The sequence below is a fragment of the Eschrichtius robustus genome, chromosome 11 (assembly GCF_028021215.1).
Source record: "Eschrichtius robustus isolate mEscRob2 chromosome 11, mEscRob2.pri, whole genome shotgun sequence".
NCBI classification, from domain to species: Eukaryota; Metazoa; Chordata; class Mammalia; order Artiodactyla; family Eschrichtiidae; genus Eschrichtius; species Eschrichtius robustus.
In genome coordinates this window covers 74429577-74450146 of record NC_090834.1, presented here as the reverse complement: position 1 = coordinate 74450146, position 20570 = coordinate 74429577, and the positions used below count along the sequence as shown (strand labels likewise).

The 20570-nt window shown below is 45.1% G+C and overlaps 1 protein-coding gene across 6 annotated transcripts in view; it reads left to right on the top strand.

The window, feature by feature from the left end:
* Positions 1-20570, top strand: part of PLEKHA7 (pleckstrin homology domain containing A7) — a 208872-nt gene that overhangs the window by 61485 nt on the left and 126817 nt on the right. The window contains exon 1 of one of the 6 annotated variants that reach the window (XM_068555734.1): positions 15461-15512. The exons of 4 other annotated variants lie outside the window; for them this stretch is intronic. The gene's annotated coding sequence lies outside the window, so the exon portion shown is untranslated. Of the gene's footprint in view, positions 1-15460; positions 15513-15724; positions 15799-20570 lie in introns of those variants that run through there. One more of the 6 variants, XM_068555735.1, reaches the window with a different exon arrangement.

Here is a 20570-nt window from a genome sequence, read left to right as displayed (position 1 = left end):
GTGGACACTGCAGTTCATTTTTTAACTGTGGACTTGGGATGAAACTGCTATGAAATAGCAATAGAAGCACTGCTTACCCTTTTTCCTAATCATTTTTGGCCTTTCTCTAGCCCTCCGCTTTCTCTTTCTCTTCCCCTGATATTGTTTGGTGATTACAGTGTGTGAGGCCCAGCCAGGCATTCACACAGCGAGACTACGAAAAGCAGATTTAGCTCCTAAGCAACGGCCAAGTTGGAGTGGGCACTGGTCACTGAATTTCTCCCTAAATGGCAGCCTTCCTGGGAATTCAGACCATTTTCTTCATCGCCAAAGTGGCAATGCTAAAAGCTCTTGTGTCTACCTCATGGTGGGATTATGAGAAGTAGAAAGGAGAAATTAAAAGGCAGGATGTCCACGTGACTTCCCTGGTGGTCCTTGGTTAAGACTCCGAGCTTCCAAGGCAGGGGGTGTGGGTTTGATCCCTGGTCGGGGAACTAAGATCCCACGTGCCCCACAGCACGGCAAAAAAAAAAGGAGGGGAGGGACAGGATGTCCAGGGTACACAAATAGTTAATAGTAAAAGCCTGGAAGATCAAGGTCCCCTGCCATTAACTGTTTCTGTGGCAAACTGTCTCCCTTCTGTAGGCCTCAGATCTTTCTCCTATTATAAACTAAGGGAATAGAAGAGTTCAATATAGTTAAAAAGACACAAAGTCTCACCCCAGATTAAATACCAGTTCTGCTACCTACTAGCTGTGTGACCTTGGGAAAGCTTCTTGACCTCTCTGTACCTCAGTTTCCTTATCTATAAAATGGGGACAATAGGATCTGTTGTGAGGTTAATTGAGCTAATACCTGGAAGGTCCTTAGAACAATGCCTGGAAGATAGTAAATACTCTATGAACATTGGATTCATTCAGTCAACAATATTTTTTGAGTGCCTTTTATGTGCCAGGTGCTGTTCTAAGCACGAGCCACAGCAGTGAACAAAGCAGTAAAACTCTCTTTGAGAGAGGTACTTTTAGTAGAGGAATTCAAGGTATATTTATTAAGTATAATCAGAGTATGTCACTACCTTAGGGACCTGCATGCACAGTGCTGCTTTATTTTATTTACTGGGTTTTTAATTTAATTTAATTTTATTTTAGGGTTGAAAAACACTGACAGTCCTACAGTTCACAGTTTTTAGCACCTGCCTGTATATTTCCATTTACAATGATCTCACTACTTTTTTGTGAGACAACTGATTTCATTACTGTGCAACTTTAATTGTTGGAAGCCAAAACTGAGCCAGATTTTTGTTTTAATTTTTAAATTTTATTTTATTTATTTTTTTATACAGCAGGTTCTTACTAGTCATCAGTTTTATACACATCAGTGTATACATGTCAATCCCAATCGCCCTATTTATTGGGTTTTGACAATGAGTCTATTTTTTTAAAGTTTTCTACTGCTAAACAAAACAAAACAAAGCAAATACAAAACCTTGGGTTTCATTCCTAGCTCATCTACCTCTTCACTGTGTGACCTTGGGCAAGTTATATTAACTCTCTAAGGCTTCATTTCCTCATGTATAAAAAAGTTATACTATCTTTTTTTTTTTTAATTTTTATTTATTTTATTTTTGGCTGTGTTGGGTCTTTGTTGCTGCACGTGGGCTTTCCTCTGGTTGCGGCAAGCGGGGGCTACTCTTCGTTGCGGTGTGCGGGCTTCTCATCCGGTGGCTTCTCTTGTTGCGGAGCACGGGCTCTAGGCACTCGGGCTTCAGTAGTTGTGGCACGTGGGCTCAGTAGTTGTGGCTCGTGGGCTCTAGAGCACAGGCTCAGTAGTTGTGGCGCACGGGCTTCGTTGCTCCACGGCATGTGAGATCTTCCCGGCCCAGGGCTCGAACCTGTGTCCCCTGCCTTGGCAGGTGGATTCTTAACCACTGCGCCACCAGGGAAGCCCTATCTTTTTTTTTCCAAAAGTTATAATATCTTCCACAAATGAGAGTGTGGGCATTCAATGTTATACCAAATGAGACAATGCTTGTAAAGCTCTTAGCATGTTTGACTCGTAGTAAGTGTTCTATAAGTGTTAGCTATTTTTGCCATCACTTCTAGTTTTGGAGATTCTGGAAGTCAGTGGTTCTAAAACTGACTGTTCCCCAGGCTGGTGTAAGGGAAAACTGAATCATGTTCTCCTGTGATGCCCTAGGTGGTTCAGGAGTGCCTTGGAATCCTTTCTTTTTCAGAGAAAAATAGAGATCCAGAATTTCAGTAGAGGTGCCCAAAGATGGAGAAGGTTTTCTTGAGAGGTAAGAGGTAGGAGTCCCTCATCATTGGGGTTGTCCAAGCTAGACAGTCAGCAGGGATGTTGTAAAGGGATGGTTCTTGGGTTCGTTGTTTTTGAAGACTGCTTCCAGCTGAGTTGATGGAGCCTTTGTTTGGTCATCAACATTTGGTCCAGCTAGGTAAGGAAACCCTAGCGAGGGGTACCCGATCATCCCAACACCTTGGGGCGCCCGTTTCTAAAGGGCAGCTGTGACTTCAAGAGACTTGCTGCACCACCCAGCCAGGAGGGGCACTCACCCTGACATTGCCGCTAATACTTCTTCTTCTGAGTGTATTTATTTCTTGGACACAGGTGCTAGGGTTGAGTCAGAGAGAGGCATGCCCCTCCTTTACCACATTGTTTATCCAGAGAGTGGGGGTACCTGAGTCTCAGTGCCATACTTATCCTTAAATTCCCTTTTCTGGGGATGGAGTAGATTGAAATGACTTCAGAGCCAAGTGGCTAGTGGAGGAGCACACGTATGTCTGGACCACTCGGCCAGCTCTGGGGAAGCCACAGCCAGCTTTTAATTTTGGTTTCAATCACTCCTCCATTTTGTTTGCTACCTTGGACTTGCCTACAGGAAGTGAAAAAGCAAAGGGACTGTGTTCTCTGGATTCATTTGCTCTTTTCTTTTTTTAACGATAAACAGTTTATTTGCTTTAACAGAACCATTTCCTGAGCATCTACTGGTACAAAGCACCTGTGCTAGCCACTCTTCTTCCGTTCCTTCAAAGTGCCTACTGTGTGCCAGGCACTGTGCGAGGGCCTGGAGATACGGGGCTGAGCAAAGATATAAGTGGTCCTTCTCTTGGAAGTTATAGCCCAGAAGGGGAGAGGGGCATTGAGTGAGTAGTTCTAAGGTCGTGATTGTGAAGGGGAGACAGACCCACGCAGGCTGTCTGAATGGTGGCTCTTCCCTACCCTTCTTGTCCCAGCCTCCAGTGGCCCTGGCTTCTGTTGGCACATTGTCTGAGCTCCTCGTTTTCTGACTCACTTCCTATGGCGAAGTCTGGGTCTCATCAGATCCTGGGTGTCAGTGAAATGCAGCTGGTCTTTGTCGCCTCACCCTGGTCAGTTACCTCTGTACAGGCAGCTCAGGGAAATCCCTGCCCTTCACCCATACATGCCGCCTGTGCCAGAGCAGCCTTTAACTCTTCATAATCTTTGCAGCAGTACGGGAATCCTCTGGCTGGGAATAGAAGGAAAGCCGGGAGGAGGGCTAAGAGTGACATGGGGTATGTGTTGCCAAGCCAGCTGGTCTGGGAGAACATGAGGAGAGAGAAAAGGAAAAACCAGTGTCCTTGAATGAGCTGCTTTATGAGAGTGACTTTTTTTTAAAAAAATAGACTTTGTTTTTTAGAGCAGTTTTAGGTTCACAGCATAACTGAGCAGAAGGTACAGAGATTTCCCATATCCCCCCCACCTCCACATGTGCACAGCCTCCCCCGTTATCAACATCCCCCGCCTGAGTGGTACATTTGTGACGATTGATGAACCTGCATTGTCACATCATTATGACCTGAAGTCCATAGTTTACATTAGGGTTTACTCTTGGTGCTGTACATTCTATGGGTTTGGACAAATGTTTAATGACTTTCAGAATGTATCTGCAGTGTTTTAAATTTAGATTTTGTGAATCCTCTGTGCAATGCTCCCTAAACTTCAGGCATTCAAACTTTAGGCATTCCTGTTCCACCTCTGCATTTTTATAATAGCCATATAAAATTGACTCACTTAAAAAAAACCAAATAAGTGATTTAAAAAAAATAATTTTATATTCATATTTATTAGCCTTCATAGTTCTTAGCTACATTATGTATAACTATTATTTATAGCATTTATATTTTTTCAAGTGTTCTTGCCGCACTGCCATCTCAGGTACCCTCAGGTATTTATTTGCTCCATTCTTGGGGAAATTCTGCCTCCGAAGTTCATGAATGGACTTTCAGAAGCTTTTTGAAATCCCCTAAAACTGGCCAAAATTGTGTTTATGTCTTTTTTCCTGGGGGAGACAGTTCAAGTTTTCATCATGTAAAGGGGGCCAGGACCAAATAAGGAGAAGAGCCACAATTTGCAGTTCTTGGAATTATGCCTAATTTTCATTTACAAAGATTTCATCTTCCCAGGAAGCGGAGTAGTTTTCTACAAAAAATGGACTTTTTACACATAAAACATCCTGTTTTTTTTTTTTTTTTTAATGAGGTGCAGATAAACTGAAAACTGAAAAATGGTAATGGTCTCTCCCACATCTCCTCCTCATCTCTATCCTGTTTTCAGCCTTTACCGTGTGAACATTAATTCATCATTAAGAGGAGAATGACTATTTTCTGATCCAGAAATCATGACATATGGTCTGATGAAGAATCTATGTGTATATATCATGCCTTTCAGAGGTATAAAAGGAAAACTCCAGTTATATATTTCATGAGTTGCCTTTATTAAACAGAAAATTGCAAAAAAAAAAAAATACTTTTTAAAAAGAGAGGGGGCACCTATCCTGGAATATCCAGAATGTAGGTTCACTGTAAATATAGGTCATTGAATGTTTCAGAGAAAAATGAGCAAAAGGAAAGCTGCTTGTTAGGGTAGAAATATAACGTGATAAAGTGTCTCTGGAAAAAAGCACTATTGTGCTAGATCACTCAAACCACAAGGAATGCACTGCTTATATAAAAGTGGACCAAGCCACATGTCTTTCTCTGCCTCTGGGGTAACACACCAGGCGGGGACACAAAGGGCAAGCTTGTTAATTCTTTCCAGCTCAGCCCCTTAGCCTTAGAAAGAGTATTAATAAGTCTCTATTTGTGTCCTGTCTCCTTTCACCAAGGATTCATGAATAATAGATACAATGATAAAATAGAAATAGGAATTTGAAATCAGGACTAGGGAAAATATAAGTAAAAAGAAGAAGACAAACCAAGGGGGATGGGGAGAGTGTAAATATGCATGCATTAAGGGTCTGCATTACTGCTGAGCTTCACATTTGACTTGGAGCTTCCCGGTAGCCAAAACAAAAAAGGGAACAGAGTAGGTTTTCTGGATTTTACTGTTAAGAGAAGAAGAACACCCTAGTCATTAAGAGGAAGCTAAATGCCTCCTAGTTTGTTCCTTTAAGTTAAATTTCTTACGTCGGGCCCACTGAGGGTATGGAGAACAGTGTCCTCTAGCTTTCTTCTTTGTGTTATTAAGTCCTCGTCATCCTGCAGCTCCTCAGACTGGGCTAATTTTCTCATTTCAGGTGGCCATGTTACAGATGGCCATGGAACTCTCCTTTGTGGTACTTATCACAGATGTACATTTACATCTACTAATGAGATTATTTTGAAAGCTTGTCTTCTCCACTAGGTTTTAAGTCCCATGAGGCCAGGGCCATGTTGTCTTCAGTGCTTGGCATAATCCTGGCACACTGTGAGCCCTCGGTACATACTTGTTTGAACAAATGAATAGGCAAAAGCAGCCAGGGATTTTATGTGATTCTTATAGAGCTCTCACAGAAAATCAAGGTTCTTTCAAAGGTACAAACTATCTCTTGTCCAGAGAGCTTGACTACCATAGTTCTCGCAGTATCTCCAAGTTCATTTTACTCCACTGTACCCTTCAGAGATTGTTAATAATAATAACTCCAGGGCATTGTGCACCCGCTGTAAGTCCAGTCCTGTAGTAGGCATTTGGTACACGTTGATGCTTGTCCTCCCAGATGAGGGAAACTGAGGCTCAGGGGAGGTGGAGGGCTTGCCCAAGGTCGCATAGCTGGTAAGAGTCAGAGTGTAGGCCTCTCTGACACAAGTGCATGCTGTTTCCTTTCTGCCTGCTGTGTCTGAGCCTGAGCCACAAGTGTCTGTGTGAGTTATGGGTTCTTATCTCTTCGTAATTAGAGCTGCGCAGCAAGGTATTTCTGGCACAGGCCGTTGCTGCTTTCTGACAGCTGTTACATTCCGGTCTCTCTTGAGTTGGGGAAAGAAAGCCCACACCTAGGGTTGGCCAAGGCAGTCTCAGAACTCATTTGTCCTGGCTTTTGTACACAGAGAATGTGTTTATTGCTCTTGTCACAGTGTCTTCTGAAGTGCAGGCGCATTAAAGTTGAATATTATTTTCTTAAAAGTCACTAGGGAGACAGGGAGAAGAGAGGCACAATTAGGATGTCTCAGGAATAATTGGATTTGCCCAGTGATTGGGAGAGTGGAGGCAGCAAGTGACAATATGCCAGGACATAACGTTTGATGGTGTGTTTGATTCTAAATTTGTCAGGCATGTATTTTTAATTACTTTGTGCCTGTTGCCTGTTGTCATTCTTTTAATAGAGACCTAATTTTTAGAATGGGATTTATTATTATATTAAACTTTGTCTATTCCGCAAGGCTGGCAAATGGGAGATTCTTATAGCTCAGTGTTGCCACCTACCGTGTACTGTATGGAGTGTCAATCTTCAGAAAATTAGAAGGCAGTAAAACACATTTCAAACTGCAACAAGGCATAATTTGATCTGTCTGTTCTTCCACAAGGTTACAAGTCCTCAGCGTGCGCCTTATAAGCATCTGTCATCACTGTGTGCTCTAGAGTGCGAACATACTGGTTCCAGTGACTTCTGGTGATTAAAAAAATAGCACTTTTCCTTTGCTCCCTTGAGGATGAGCCTCCTCAAAAACATTTGCTGCCTGCACTTGGGGATCTGAATAATTGCTATATTCAGGTTTATGTTAGAGAGTGTTCCTGAAGAAGGCATTTAAGGGGATGCTTGTAAGTGTCCCACTAGTCTCAGTAAGGATTTTGGCTCATGCCAGTGATTTAGAAAACCTAATAATTTTTATGTCTCCAAAGTTGTGTTCCCAGGCTGCTGGCTATTTCATATTCTAAAGCTTGTTTCTGCATTTAGAAGGACACGAGAGAATAGCAGTGGGCATTGACATGCCTTTACCTCTCTATGCCAGAAAATGACTGACAGATTCCAGCTTTGTTTGTGGTTAGATTTAGATTGAGTCTTATTCTGATTTCCTTCAGTGGCTTGGACAAGTCTTATTTGGACGATGAAGTAGCACAGTTATTGAACTAGCATCCTGTTGTTCCTGGTTTGAATGGTAAGAGCCACAAAATCATCCATACAGATATAGGACATAAGATTTCACCCACTTGCCCTATAAATTATTGGTCAGGCAATTAGGGACAAAAAATATGAAAAAATGTAGGTGCTAATTATTACCAGATTCTCTCTCACTCTCTCTTTTTTTTTTTAACAAGAGATCAAATTTTTTAAGGGTTTTACATATTAATTAGGGCATTTCCTCCCTCTAACCTCCAGTTAATATCCATGGTAAACAACCTTTATTGATTAAATAAATCTGAAAGTTTAGTATCCAGGAATGTCAAGACTGTGCTGCACTATTTGTTTATTCATCTGTTGCTTTATCCTGTTACACAGTGGATTCGAAGCAGCTTATGAGAAAGGCATAAAATATGAATGAAAAAGAAAACAATCAGCACCAGCAAGAATATAAATTATACTAGGAGATTAAGCCTAAGGAGACAGGAGAATGAGAACAGCCTGGTACTACTTCTGTTAAGCTAAAAAGCCACTTCATTGGACAGGTTGGTGTAGCCATTTTTTTAAAGCTGCTTGGAAGCTGCTCTCAGTTTTGGAAAGCTCTGTGTAAACATGGGCAGCTTTGTGTTCCTGACATTTCAGCTGAACTTTAAAAATTGCCTTTCTTTTCCTTCCAACCTCTACCTGACCTCTAGCACACACCCACTTCCTCTGAGCCAAGGTGGTGTCAGTACTGAAAGTATTTTATCAAACGAGGTTGCTATATTTCTGGAAATGGTGTAGCCTGGAGGTCAGCTGGGCATTTGGGAAGCCTGAATGTGGGAGGCTATTTTGGAAACCCTTTTATTATTATCACACCCTGGCCCTTGTGAGCAATTCCAGGGACTCGCACCCGTATGGGCTTCGATGATAGGAGGACCGAAAAAAGGAGTGTTGAAGTGGAAGAGGGAGGCAGAAGTCATTTTCTCACAAGCTGGCAGGATGCCCGATAAACTTCCTTCCACGGCTCCTATTTCCAGCCTCTCCTCTAGGACCCCCAGCCTCTGTTGCCTTCCGGGGATCTGGCATGCTGGAGGTCATCATGAAAGAATTCTGTCTACATAGGCTCCCAGGAAGCTAGTTTAGAGGATGGGGCTGGGATGCAGACTTTACTGGATCACAGAGGGCAGGCTGGGCAGGGTGCTTTCAGCCTCAGAGCAAGTTGTAGTCCTGTGTTGAGATGCAGCTCTGCCTTGGCTTATTACAACAAACCAGAGGTCCGTAGCTGGAAGAGTCCTCCTCTTCCACCCTCACAAATACACATACACTAAGTAAGGAGTCACGTGATGATGAGATGCCTCTGATTACAATTCCAGCCCTGACCTTTCCCCTGAGTGGAGACTGACACAGCTCACTGCCTTCAGGACTTCTCCACTCAGATGTCTAATAGACACCTCAAACCTAACAAGTACAAAACTGAGTTCTTGGTTGATTTTAATGCCTCCCCGCTCTGATTTTTTTTCTTCCCCAGTCTTAATCATCTCAGGAAACTGCACTGCCATCCACTCTGTTGCTCAGATAAAAAACTTGGGAGTCTTTTTTGCTTGTCTGTTTCCTGCACCCCTGTCATAAATCCCATCAGTGAGTCCTGTTGGCTCTGCTACCAAGACATTTTGCACAGCTGAATCCCCCTCAGCATCTTCTCTGTTGCCGTCTTGGTCAGCCCCCACCCTCTCTTGCCTGTACTCCTGCAGTAGTCTCCTTACCTAGTGTTGCTAGTTCTCCCTACTTCTTTTCAAAGGCAGTAGAGGCATTGCAGTCAGACCATCTGGGTTTGCATACTGGATCCTCCACTTATTGTGATGAGCAAGTTACCTAATCTTTCTATGCCTGGGTTTGGTGTCTGTAAAATCGGGATGATAATAGTACTCATATAAAAAGTTTTCATGGGACTTTCCTGGTGCCGCAGTGGTTAAGAATCTGCCTGCCAATGCAGGGGACACGGGTTCGAGCCCTGGTCCGGGAAGATCCCACATGCTGCGGAGCAGCTAAGCCCGTGCGCCACAACTACTGAGCCTGTGCTGTAGAGCCCACGAGCCACACTACTGAGCCCACGTGCTGCAACTACTGAAGCCCACGTGCCTAGAGCCCGTGCTCCGCAGCAAGAGAAGCCACTGCAATGAGAAGCCCGCGCACTGCAACGAAGAGTAGCCCCCGTTCACCTCAACTAGAGAAAGCCTGCGCGCAGCAACGAAGACCCAATGCAGCCAAAAATAAAAAAAAAATTTTTTTAAGTTTTCATGAGGATTAAAAGAGATCATACATGTAACATTCTTAGGACAGTTCTAATGGCTTGTCCCCAACCCCCAAGCCATTCTCCAAATAGCAGCTACAAAAGTCTTTTAAAAAGGCAAATCAGATCATGCCTCTTCCATGGCACGATCTTTTCTTTTAACTTCTTCTATGGTTCCTATTGCCATTTGGAAGAGAATCTAAACTCTCACTAGGTATTACACGGCCTCCATAACCTTCGCTCTCTGACTCCCTAGTTTCCTCTTTTACCGCCCATCCCACTGGTCACTGAGTTCTAGCTTTACTGTCCTTCCTTCCCAGGAATGCGCTTGGTTTGTTCCCACCTGGTCTCGTGCTGGAAGTGCTCCTCCACAAGATCTTAGTTTAAATGCCACATCTTAGGCTTTTCCTGATACATACTGTGAACCACCATTTCACTCTGTCACATCACTGTTTTATTTTCTTCATAGCAGACATCAATCTCTGAAATTATTTACTTGTTTGTTATCTGTCTTTTTGTCCCTCTGTCTCTTTTGTCACTACTGTATCACCTGTGCTGACAGTGCCTGATTTATAAAAGGCTCTAGTAAATGTTTATCCATTGACTAAGTAATGATAGCTGCCAATTATTTAGTACCTACTATGTCCCACACATTTTCACAATTCTTTATTTCTTCCTCATAACATTAAGGGGATAGATTTTTTTTTAAACCCATTTTAGAGTTGAGCAGATAGAGTGACTCAGAGAAGAAAAAACTTATCCAGGGCCACACCGCTGGCAAGTGGGTGAGCCCAGATTTTTAACTCATGTCTGGCTGAGTCTGTGCAGTTTTTTGGTGATAACACTAGTGAATTTAGGGGGTTTATACCTGGCTTATGAGTACAAGGTGAGACTAGACAGGTATCAAAATTTCACTATCCTCATTCTTCTAAAAGGTAACAGTTTTAGAGCACTTCCTATGTGCTAAGTGCTTCCTATTTTCTTTTTTTCTGGCGTTCTTCATCACGCCCTAGTTTTGTTACAATTTTGTTGAGGTTTCACAAGATGTATCAGTTGTATTCATTCAGCTTCCATTATGAACTGATTCAAGTCCAGGAGGGTTCAAGTCCAGGAGGGTGACACCTGCTAGAAGGTAAGTGGAGCCAGGTGCGTTAGGCCCTCCTGGCCTTGTAGCTTCACATTTCTCAAAGTGTGGTCTCTAGACCACAAACAGTGACATCACCTGGGTTGTTTGCTAAAATGCACATTCTTGGGCTCACCCTAGACTTGTTGCATGAGATTCTCTAGGGGTGGACCCCTGGCATCTGCTTTTTTACAGTCAACCAAGGTTATTTTGATTAAAATGGATGTATGAAGATCACTGGTCATAGACATGTATTCTAGCTAATTAGGTGTTTTGTGATTTGGTTTTGTTCTTGATTTTTAAAAGATGTGTAAAGCTGTATATTTGCTTATTAATTATTCATTTTATCAAAACTCATTTGCATGGCTTTTAGTCTCTGACCATGGACCAAGTAGGCTTTTTTCCCATTCTTAATGACTCTTAGGCTCCAAGTTCCAGACCCAAGTTGGCTACCGTGGTCAGTGTGTTGAATGTTTCCTGCTTGGGTGAAGCAGGGTGCCTCATTTTTGTCCCTGAGCTGTTGCCTGGCTGTGTGTGGTAGGGGAGGGGGAGGGGGAGGCTGGTCTGTTCTCAAGGGGGCTGGATAGTTGTACAAGAGCAGCCCTTCTTATACACTTGGTCCCATTAAGATTATTTTTTAAAATCAAGTTTGTTCTTGTTACCTCCTTTCCAGAAACAATTCTGGAATAATCAAAATTCCCAGATCTTCAAGTCTGTGCTTCCCTCCCCTCTGTTTACTCTCTAAACAAAGGCCCCATGTTTTAATAGATGCCATAACAGTAAAATTAACTTTATTAGACTCTAGATAGATTTAAAATGTAACGTAATGGCATCTCTGTCTGGCTTGGAAGTCATGTGCTTCATTTTGAGCAGAGAATGCAGTTGCTACGCCTGGTGGGGGATTTAATGATTATTGAATTAAAGTGGCCAAATAATACGAGCATTCCTCATCTTTAGATGCTGCCCTGATGGTTTTTGGCTATTGTGTATTGAGAAACCTGGGCCTCCAGCTTGGATTTTTCATCTAACCCACCTTCTGTCCTTGACTCAGGAGTTCATGAGTTATGCCACAAGAGAAAGTCAGCACAGTTATGTTTCCCACCTCACGTCCTTCATCTGGTTTGTGAGCACTCTAGGTTCTCAAAAAGCTTGACATATGAGGCAAATTGCAGCTTACTGCCCTTGTGCCAAAGAACTCACAACTAGCCAGCTCCTTCTCTTCCCAAAAGTCCTAGCATATACTTTCATTAAATAATAACATGCTACACTGAGATACTACTGTTCACTTTATCCTAATGCTTTTATATCCACCCTTAAAAGAAAAGTAGAGCCTTTATTAGGCTATTTAACAGAGGGGAAACTGAGGCACAGATCACTCATCGGTTACTGGCTGAGCGCAGTCTGATTTATGGCCTGTCCTTTTTCTACTGGTCCTTTCCAGTGTGCTTGGTGGCACCATCAGGTCTGGGAAAAGCAAGCTGAATAGTTTTTGGTCCTCAGGACCAAAGGTGTATATGCCTTATATGTTCTCAGCTTATTAAGAACCTAGAATATTTGGTAGACAGTTTCATGGGTAGGAGATCCATTAGTGGATGGTCATGGCTGCTTCATTTTGGACCCTTTAGTCTAAGCTTCTAAGCATTATTATAAGCACACCCCAGGAGGTAAATGTAAAAATAATTTTCTTGCCAGTTTTTCCTGTATGGTATCCTAGCGACAATGTACTGTCTGTCCTTGGGTATTGGGGCACCAACTGGGGCAGTACGAGAACTTGGCAGAGAGAAGGCATGTGAAAGGCATGGTCGGAGTCACCCCTTTGAAAGTCAAGGCATAGTTTCTTTTATCTTTTGGAGGGGTTTTAACCCACTTAAGCAACATTTTATTTTCTGATTACAAAGGTAGTATGTATTTATTGTCAGACCACTTGGAAAACACAGAAAATCCCAAGGAAGGAAATAAAAATCAACTCTAATTCCAGTATTGTTAACATTTTGCTAAATATCCTTCTGGTAGTCTTTTTTTCTGAACTGTCATACAGTGATGAGGTTCTAAACTCAGAATGTAAGGGAAAAGAATCCCAAAGTCAAGATTACCCTACAAACACCATGGATAGTAAGTTTTATGCACTCTAAAGTTTGGAAACTATTGAACTAGACTCAAGGAAAGAACAACTTAAAAAAAATCTATATGAAATGAAAAGTCTGGGGGAAAAACCTTTCTACCTTTAAGATTACTATCAAATCCCTAATGGTAAGTGGATGGCGGTGGAGAATTTAACTGTGTTCTTGCCTGTCTGTAAGGTTTATTCTGTTCTGTTTTAATATTAAACTTCTATAACTTTCATATGGGTTAATAGATTTACTTGTGAGGATGACAAGCCATAGTGATGTCACGTTTTGGTCCAAGGGGTAGGTTCTGAGTCATCCTAAGAAAAATGAACACAGTACCATTCCACCATAGGTGCTTACCACCCCTCTCAAACCTATACACAGACACATGCACACACAATTGGGATCATTTGTCTTGTAACCTTCATTTTGTTTTATTCAACAGTAAATATTCTATATATTAGGTTTAAAGTTGCATATATTTAGTTGCAAAGATGTACCACAGTTTATTAACCAATCATTTGCTGTTATAAAAATCCTTGTGTATAAATTTTTGTGTTCATCCATAATTATGTCTTGAGGATAAATTCTTAGATGGAGAATTGATGGTTCAAAGGATAGTACATTTTTAAGGCTTTTAAATCATATAGCTAATTTGTCCCCAGGAACATTATGTGCTTCCTTCAAAGTGTCTATTTCCCAGCATCACTGGAAATTATCATTCAAAAGAGTCTTCCACAGCATGCCTTTTGGATGACCTACGGCTTCTGTTCATTGCCTGGCCAATTTATCCTGGAAAGAATAAAAGAAATGAGGCTGGAGATGATAAGTGCTTGTGGCTAGGTTCCTGTTGGAGGAATGGGGACAGATAACAGGAAAAGGGGGAGCTTGGACACCATTTCTTTAATCCTGCTTCCAAGTTATCTTCAGCAGAGATCTTTTAATGGTGAATACTTAAAGGGAATATATAGCTTTAAAAGCACATTCAATATTATAATTTTTGATTTGGAAAATGATTTGATGTCTTGTCATCATAGATACTACAGAACAGGAATGACAGTTGTATGTTTATCCAAAAGGGAGTATGGTTTAAAAAAAAAAAAGTGTAGAAACACTGTTCTAATCCAAACCCTCATTTCAGATAGAGAAACTGAAACTAGAGAGTTGGAAGGGATTTCTTTAGAGCCACACAGCCAATTGATGATGGAGTTGGAGCCAGAGTGAAGGCTCCCGACTACCTGTTCAGAGCTCAATGATGAGGTGGGCCAGCCTAGTTCAGGGGGAGATGAGAAAGCAGACATAGGGCCTCTTTGGACAGATGGCCAGGCTCTCTTCCAGGGCCTGTAAGCTGCCTCACGCCCCTCCTGGACAAAGACCTAGGTGTCTCGGGCATGGCATTTCACTGTCTGCTTGATTATCTCCACCTGGGAATGGGAGCAGACCTACACTTTAATAACCAGGGTCTTTGCCTGAACTTTGCCTTCCCCTGGATGACTTCTCTTCATTCCTCATCAGCTCAACTGTCACTTCCTTAGGGAAGCCTTTCCTGACTGCCAAGATAGTTTAGGGTACCTGTGTGCATTCTTGTAGCACCTCTTATCTTTAATATCCTTGTCACAATTATAATTACCTTGCTTTATTTTTAATATCTGTCTCAGCGACTAGACTATCTTCTCTATGAGTGTAGGGCTCTATGAGTGTAGGAATGCTGTTTTATCTTCTGTTGGTCCTGGCATATACTAAGCCTTAATAAATGCTCGAATGTTTGACTATTTGGATGGATGCTAATGAGTGAATTAGAAGTGTGTGTGAGCTGCTGGGTGGTGCTGTTTTTGATTGCCTGCAGAACCAGGAGAGCTGTCCCTTATTGCCAAAGGCATTGAGAGAAGAGAGAGAGAAAGGAGACCCAGTTGAGGCTGCTGGTATAGCCACAAGCCAGAGGGTATGGTCTGCTTCCCTGGGTGCCTCATTGCGGCCTCCTGGGTGGTGGGGTCAGCACCCACATCCAATCAAGCATTTATTACTGGCTTGGCAGAATCAGCCCCGGCAATTTCGTAGAGGTGGTTGGAGAGGAGCCTCCTTGAGTCATTCTGAGGAAGAGAATTCAAGGTCAGGACTCACCTTGGCGGGGAGAGGACAGCAACCCAGGTCACCTGCGACCTGGTCTTCACAGTCGATGGGCGCTTGCAGCAACGGCTGTAAGGTCTGCTGGTGGCTGGCTGGGCGCCAGAGCAGCGCTGCTGTTAGGCGGCAGGTCCTGCCCCCTCCGCCGGTTTCCCCCCCCACCTCCTCCGTCTCCCTGCCCACTGCCGCTTGCAGCATCCTCTGCAAGAAGAGGAACGTGCCGCGCTCGGACACGCGGTCTTGGCCGAGCGGCGGCACCCGGGTCGCGCTCTGGACCGCCGGGGTCTGCCGTCTGGCGCTGCGCCAAGTGCTTTGATCCGCGCTTATGTCAAGTGGGTGTGGGCTCTTAGGGAAGGCCGGGCGAGGACGAGGAGGGAGCGAGATGCACCGCGGGCGAGCTGAGGCCCCAGCGCGCTCTGCCGCCCCGCGCTGCTGACCGGTAGCCGGCCCCGGCTCCCGGAGCGGGCTCATGGAGCCGCGGCGCTGCCCGTCCGGGGACGCGTGCCCCGCCGCCCTGGGGGGCTGGAGGGGGCCGCCGCGGGGGCCCTGCAGGTGTGTCCGCGCGCCGTAACTTTCGGGGGGCTGCGGGCTGTTGGGCGGGTAGGGCTCAGGGTGCCCGGGCTGCATTTAGGGATGCTTTTGTGTCTGGGCGCTGGCGTGATGGGAGCCGGTTCGTCCCCGGCCGGCCATCCGCGTGGGAGCCGCAGCTCGCCGCTGGAGTTTCAGCGAGAGAATTCATTGAGCCGGCGACCGGCTTTGGGTTACTCATCGGGAAGGGCGCCGAGGGAGCTGTCTTGCTGTTGTGAGAATTGGTCTCCAAGTACAGACTGCATTCATGGTAACAGGATTATCTCTCAGCAGACAGCGCGGCTTCCCGAAATGGGCTGTGGTTGGGGGCACCAGTCGGTCGGGGTGCGGGGGAGGGGAAGTGGGCAAAGGAGACCTGTCCACCCGTTCCGCCCCGCGCGGCGGGGCGCCGGCCCCTCCCCCCACCCCTTCTCGCAGGGAGCCGGCTATGGGGGAGGTAAGGGGTCAGCTTCTCGCCGTTGACAGGTCTAGTTTCAGACACACCTTCCCGGAGGAACGCGGAGGCTTTGTTCCAGTGCCCGTCCCAGCCCCGAGCCCAGAAGCCCGCGGGCATCGGGCTGGGACTCCAGTGCCATTACTCATCTTTTATAGCAACGCCGGCGAGCTCCGGGTAGGCAAGTTAATTATTAATGTGTCTAGGCTGGAGAGAGGGAATCTGGAAATGAGATTGGTGGGTTGCAGGTTTTTCTTTCCCTTTTTTGGCGTTGGCCATCAAGGTTTAAGCCCAGGGTATTGCAGCCTATTTCCTGAGAAGGATGCTGGCATTCCCCCAGTGACCGGCACTCCACGAAAGGGAACCCCCTTTCCCCATCTGTGGGATAGTCCCATCTCCCCCCGGAGGGCACAGAGGGAGCAGCTTTTGTTTTTTATCTACTTTGGAACCGGCCCATACCTTTCCTCCTTTGCCTTCTGAAACCAACCTCATTCCCACCAACTGCCTCAGAGCAGCTTCCAGGCTCAGGTGTGTGAGACCTGAGCCCTCAGCCGGTAGTCTGAAGCGTTCAGAAAAGAACTGCCTTGTCCCGGCCTCAGTGCCTGAAAACCTCCGCCCTGCTCAGCAAGTGCCCTGGGGTATATTTTCAGTCCCCTGCTCTGTAGGACTGTGGGCCGAGGCAAAAGTGTCTGTCAGGTGGTCACCTGACCTGCCTCTCCCAGTTCCCTCAGCTCCAAGTGGAAGGAGGAGGTCAAGGTTGGGGAAGAGCTGAGGGCGGAGTTCTTGCTGTGGTTTCAGTTTCCCTCCCAGCTGGCTGGGAGCAGGTGGATTCTAAAACTGGTAGTCTCACCAGGTGTGCTCTGTGTGTGCTAGTGAATAAATAAGAATGGGAGGGCCCAGGTTTAAATGGACGGCTGTGGATGAGGCTTGGCTTGGCGGATTGGGCTGGCTGGAGGGCTGAGATTTTGCCCCAGCTGGGGCCTGAGGAGAATTGTCAAACTCAGCCCTCCTGGCAGCATTGTGCCTTAGAGACCTGGGACACTGCTTGTTCTTTGTCAGTTTAGGATAGAGGACTCAGCCTTGTAAACTGAAGGGTTGGCAGATCTGTGATGAGAAGATGAGCTTGCCTTGGAAGCTGACACTCTTGAGGGTGCAAGAGGGGTCTGGGCTTATGGGGGGGGGAGAGGAATGTGGGGAGGAGGATGGGCTTATAGAGGTGAGGAGTGCAGGGAGGGGGATTTTAGCTCTAACTGTGGGCTGTGAATTGTATCAGAGCGGTTCGCTGAGACAGGCTGTTGTACCCCACATCCCTCCCTTCAGTTGTCTGTCCCCTACCTCAGTGGCTTGGCTTCCTGGGTTCCTCCTGGCTCTGGTCTCCAGGGCTGGACTGTTCTGATGGCTGCCCAGGGACACCTAGTCCCCATCTCACCCCAGCCTTCCGGGGAGGAAATGAGTGAAGGAGGGCTTGGCTTCAGAGAGGCCTCTGATCCTGACACCCTGGGTTACTGGGGAGTCTGTGCCACCTGTCTTCCCACTGGGTTTGTGGTATGTGCACTCAGTGCACCCCTCCCCCAACTCACATGCTTTTAGAGTGCCACCTTCTCCAGCAGTGCCCTGAGCTGCTGGTGATCTGCTGGCACTCTGCGAGTTGAGGATTTGGAGATGGTCCTGATTAAGAACAATTTTTTTTTAGATTATGGGAAGTCTGCCATCTAACGTTTGCTCACTTGCAGCCTACTGGTCATAGCTGAATACTCATTGATAATGGCCTGGCCACTGCCTGGGAAGCTACTCAAGGTGATTCTGTAAAGAGTAGGTGGGTCCCTGGGGGCACTGTGAAGCGAACCGGAGGTCATCGGGGATTGTGACGTTGTGGGCAAAGTGAGGCAGCTGTTATAAAGGCTGTGGGAATTGTGGGGTGAACAGGAAGAGATCAGAGTCACTGTGAGTGGTAGGGTCAGAGGGCTGAGCAGGGCTGGTTTGGAAAGTCCCCCATGTGTCCTGTTCCTAATGTCCATGCTGGGCACAGCGGGCTGTGGAGAGTCCAGCATCAGCTGAGTCCTCTGTTCTGGGACCTGACCGCCACTGCCACCTGGGAAAAGGGTCCGTCTTTCTCTCTGTACACCAGCTCCTAGACTTCTCCCTTCCCTCTTAACAGAGGTGCTGGGTTTAATGGTGGCTGTTACTGTGTTCCTCAGCCCCAGCTCTGGCAGGGAGCCTCTTCCTGGGACGGGCAGCTGGAGAAAGTACCCAGTTTAAGAGAGAGGTGCTTCTGAAGGCTTGTTCTGAATCACAGAAGATCAAGAGGAGAAACAATAAAGACCCTGGCAGTCTCTGCAGTCTTGGTTTGTAAAGTACAAAATTCCTTCCTAGGGTTTGTACTGTCTCTGGTGAAGAGAAAAGAGGCTAGTTATTCCAGGCCTATGCCCCCTGCGTCTCCAGGTGAGGGGAGAGAGAATGACGAGGAGTTAGTTGAGGCATATGGTTTGTGGCACTTTCTCTGCCCACTTGGGTTCAAACTCAGTCTCTGCTGTTTACTAGCTTTGTGTTTGTGGGCCTCTCTGAGTCTGTTTCTTTGCCTGTTAAACAGGGATAAGGGTACCTCTCTTCACCCCCTCCCCCCAGTAGGATAATTGTGAGGATTATACAAGACGTTTGTAAAGGATTGAACACAGTGCTTGTTAATTGGTAGGTTTTTTTTTTTTTTAATTAAAGGTAACTAGAGGATCCTTGGAGCAGCAGCTGAGAGGGTTGTTTTATTTTACAGAAGATGAGAATGTCAGAAATGTCATTTTGTGCCCACCCCAGAGGCCATACCTGGGCTTCTAGGGTCAGATATGAGAACTGTCCTGGAAGAGTTTCTTCTGACCTTCACATTAAGTCTGTTTTCCAGTCTCAGATTATTCAGAGAGGGCTTGGAGACCTGTGAATCCCTGACTGCAGGCACAGAGCATAATTGAGCTGGAAAGGTAGCAGCCTCAAACTCTTGCTAATGCAGCCATCTCTGGTCCAGCCATGATTGTGGATTGTGGATTGTGAGTCCCAAGAACAACCAGACACCTGGCACTTTTTATCTCTGTAACTCTGGGCGAGTCCTTTTGTCTCTTTGAACTGGTGTTCTGTGAGAATAATAAAGCCTGCCTCTTATGATTAAATGGAATAGTGTATGCAAAACTGTAATGCAGTAATGTAATGCAGCTTACTATGTACCAGACACTGTTCTAAGTGCTTTCATATATTATCTCATTTAATTCTCACAACAATTTATGGTGCAGTTAATTACTGCCCGCATTTTATTGACGAGGAAGTTGACTATTAGGAATTGTTAACTGTTGTGTGGTTGACCCCCTGTGGAAATCATGCCTCTGAAGATCTCTGCCTCCCAGAGTAAGAATAAACTGAAGTTTCTGCAAGTACATTTGCATACTGCCTTTCTTCCATCCACCTATTCTAACATCTCCAGCTAACTCTGGATATGTTTGTAAAGTGAGTAAAAGAGGTCCTTATTGGTCATTTTGGTTTTTCGGTGCCCCTCTCTTGTCCCCTCTGCCTTTCATCCATAGGCTCTGTGAGGCTTATAGACACAGCACCTTCTTGGCTGTTACTTTTAAGTGTCATTTGTGTGGGACTGTAATCCTCTTGGGCTCACTCACTTAGTGGTACCTTTTAAGAACGAGGTTGCTGGTGGATCAAAGATAGTTGATATTAGGATAGTAATGCAAGATATATAAAAAGGATTGTACATCAGCTTGCCTTAATGCTGGGCAATACTTAGGTACTGAGGATCAGTTGTATCTCCTTCTGACTTGAGTGTAATTCATGTAAATAAACTAAATGTTTGTGGATATAAAAACAAAAAAGAAAGAAATAAAGAGGTTGCTAGCTTGATTTGACTTTAGGCAGAGGAAATGTTTGGTTTAGAGCCAACCATTAGGCTTGGAGTTTTCAAGGTCCCATCTTTCTTTCTAATGGTTCTGGTTAGCTATTTTGAGTCCTTCTCTCTGCTCCAAACCAGCTGCCAGTGAGCACTCAGGTCTGAAGTTTTAAGTGTGTTAGGGAAAAAAAAAAGGGAAGAAAGAAACAAACACCCTGTGAAAATAAGGACTCATGGCTGGTGGTGTTTCAAACACGGGTGGTGCTCATTAACAGAGTTATGATCACAGCCTCAAATTTATTCTCATTACTTTTGTAGCATGTTTATATGATAAGAAAAAGGCTGCAGCTTTGTGGGTTATTCTTTCTTTTTATGACAGGAATAACATTTATGGGCGTATAACACAAGTAAAGGAATAAAGGTCTGGTTAGGAATAAAAAGTGAAAAGCAACTGGTGGGACTCCGGGCATACTCAGAAGATTCCAGAGTTCTCGTTAGCAGAGATTTTTCACAGCACGGACCTGGGTGCCTTAGTTCCCACAGCAGCCTGGTGATGTCATCAGAGGGATATTGTTCCTGTCATTTTACTGGAAAATGGAGTAACTTTTCTGAGGTCAGGTAGCCAGATATGTAACGCTGGAGACTGGACCCCGGTCTCTGAGTTTCTGAGTCAGAGGCAAGCAGTCTCATTTATCCTTGTAACAATTTAAATAAT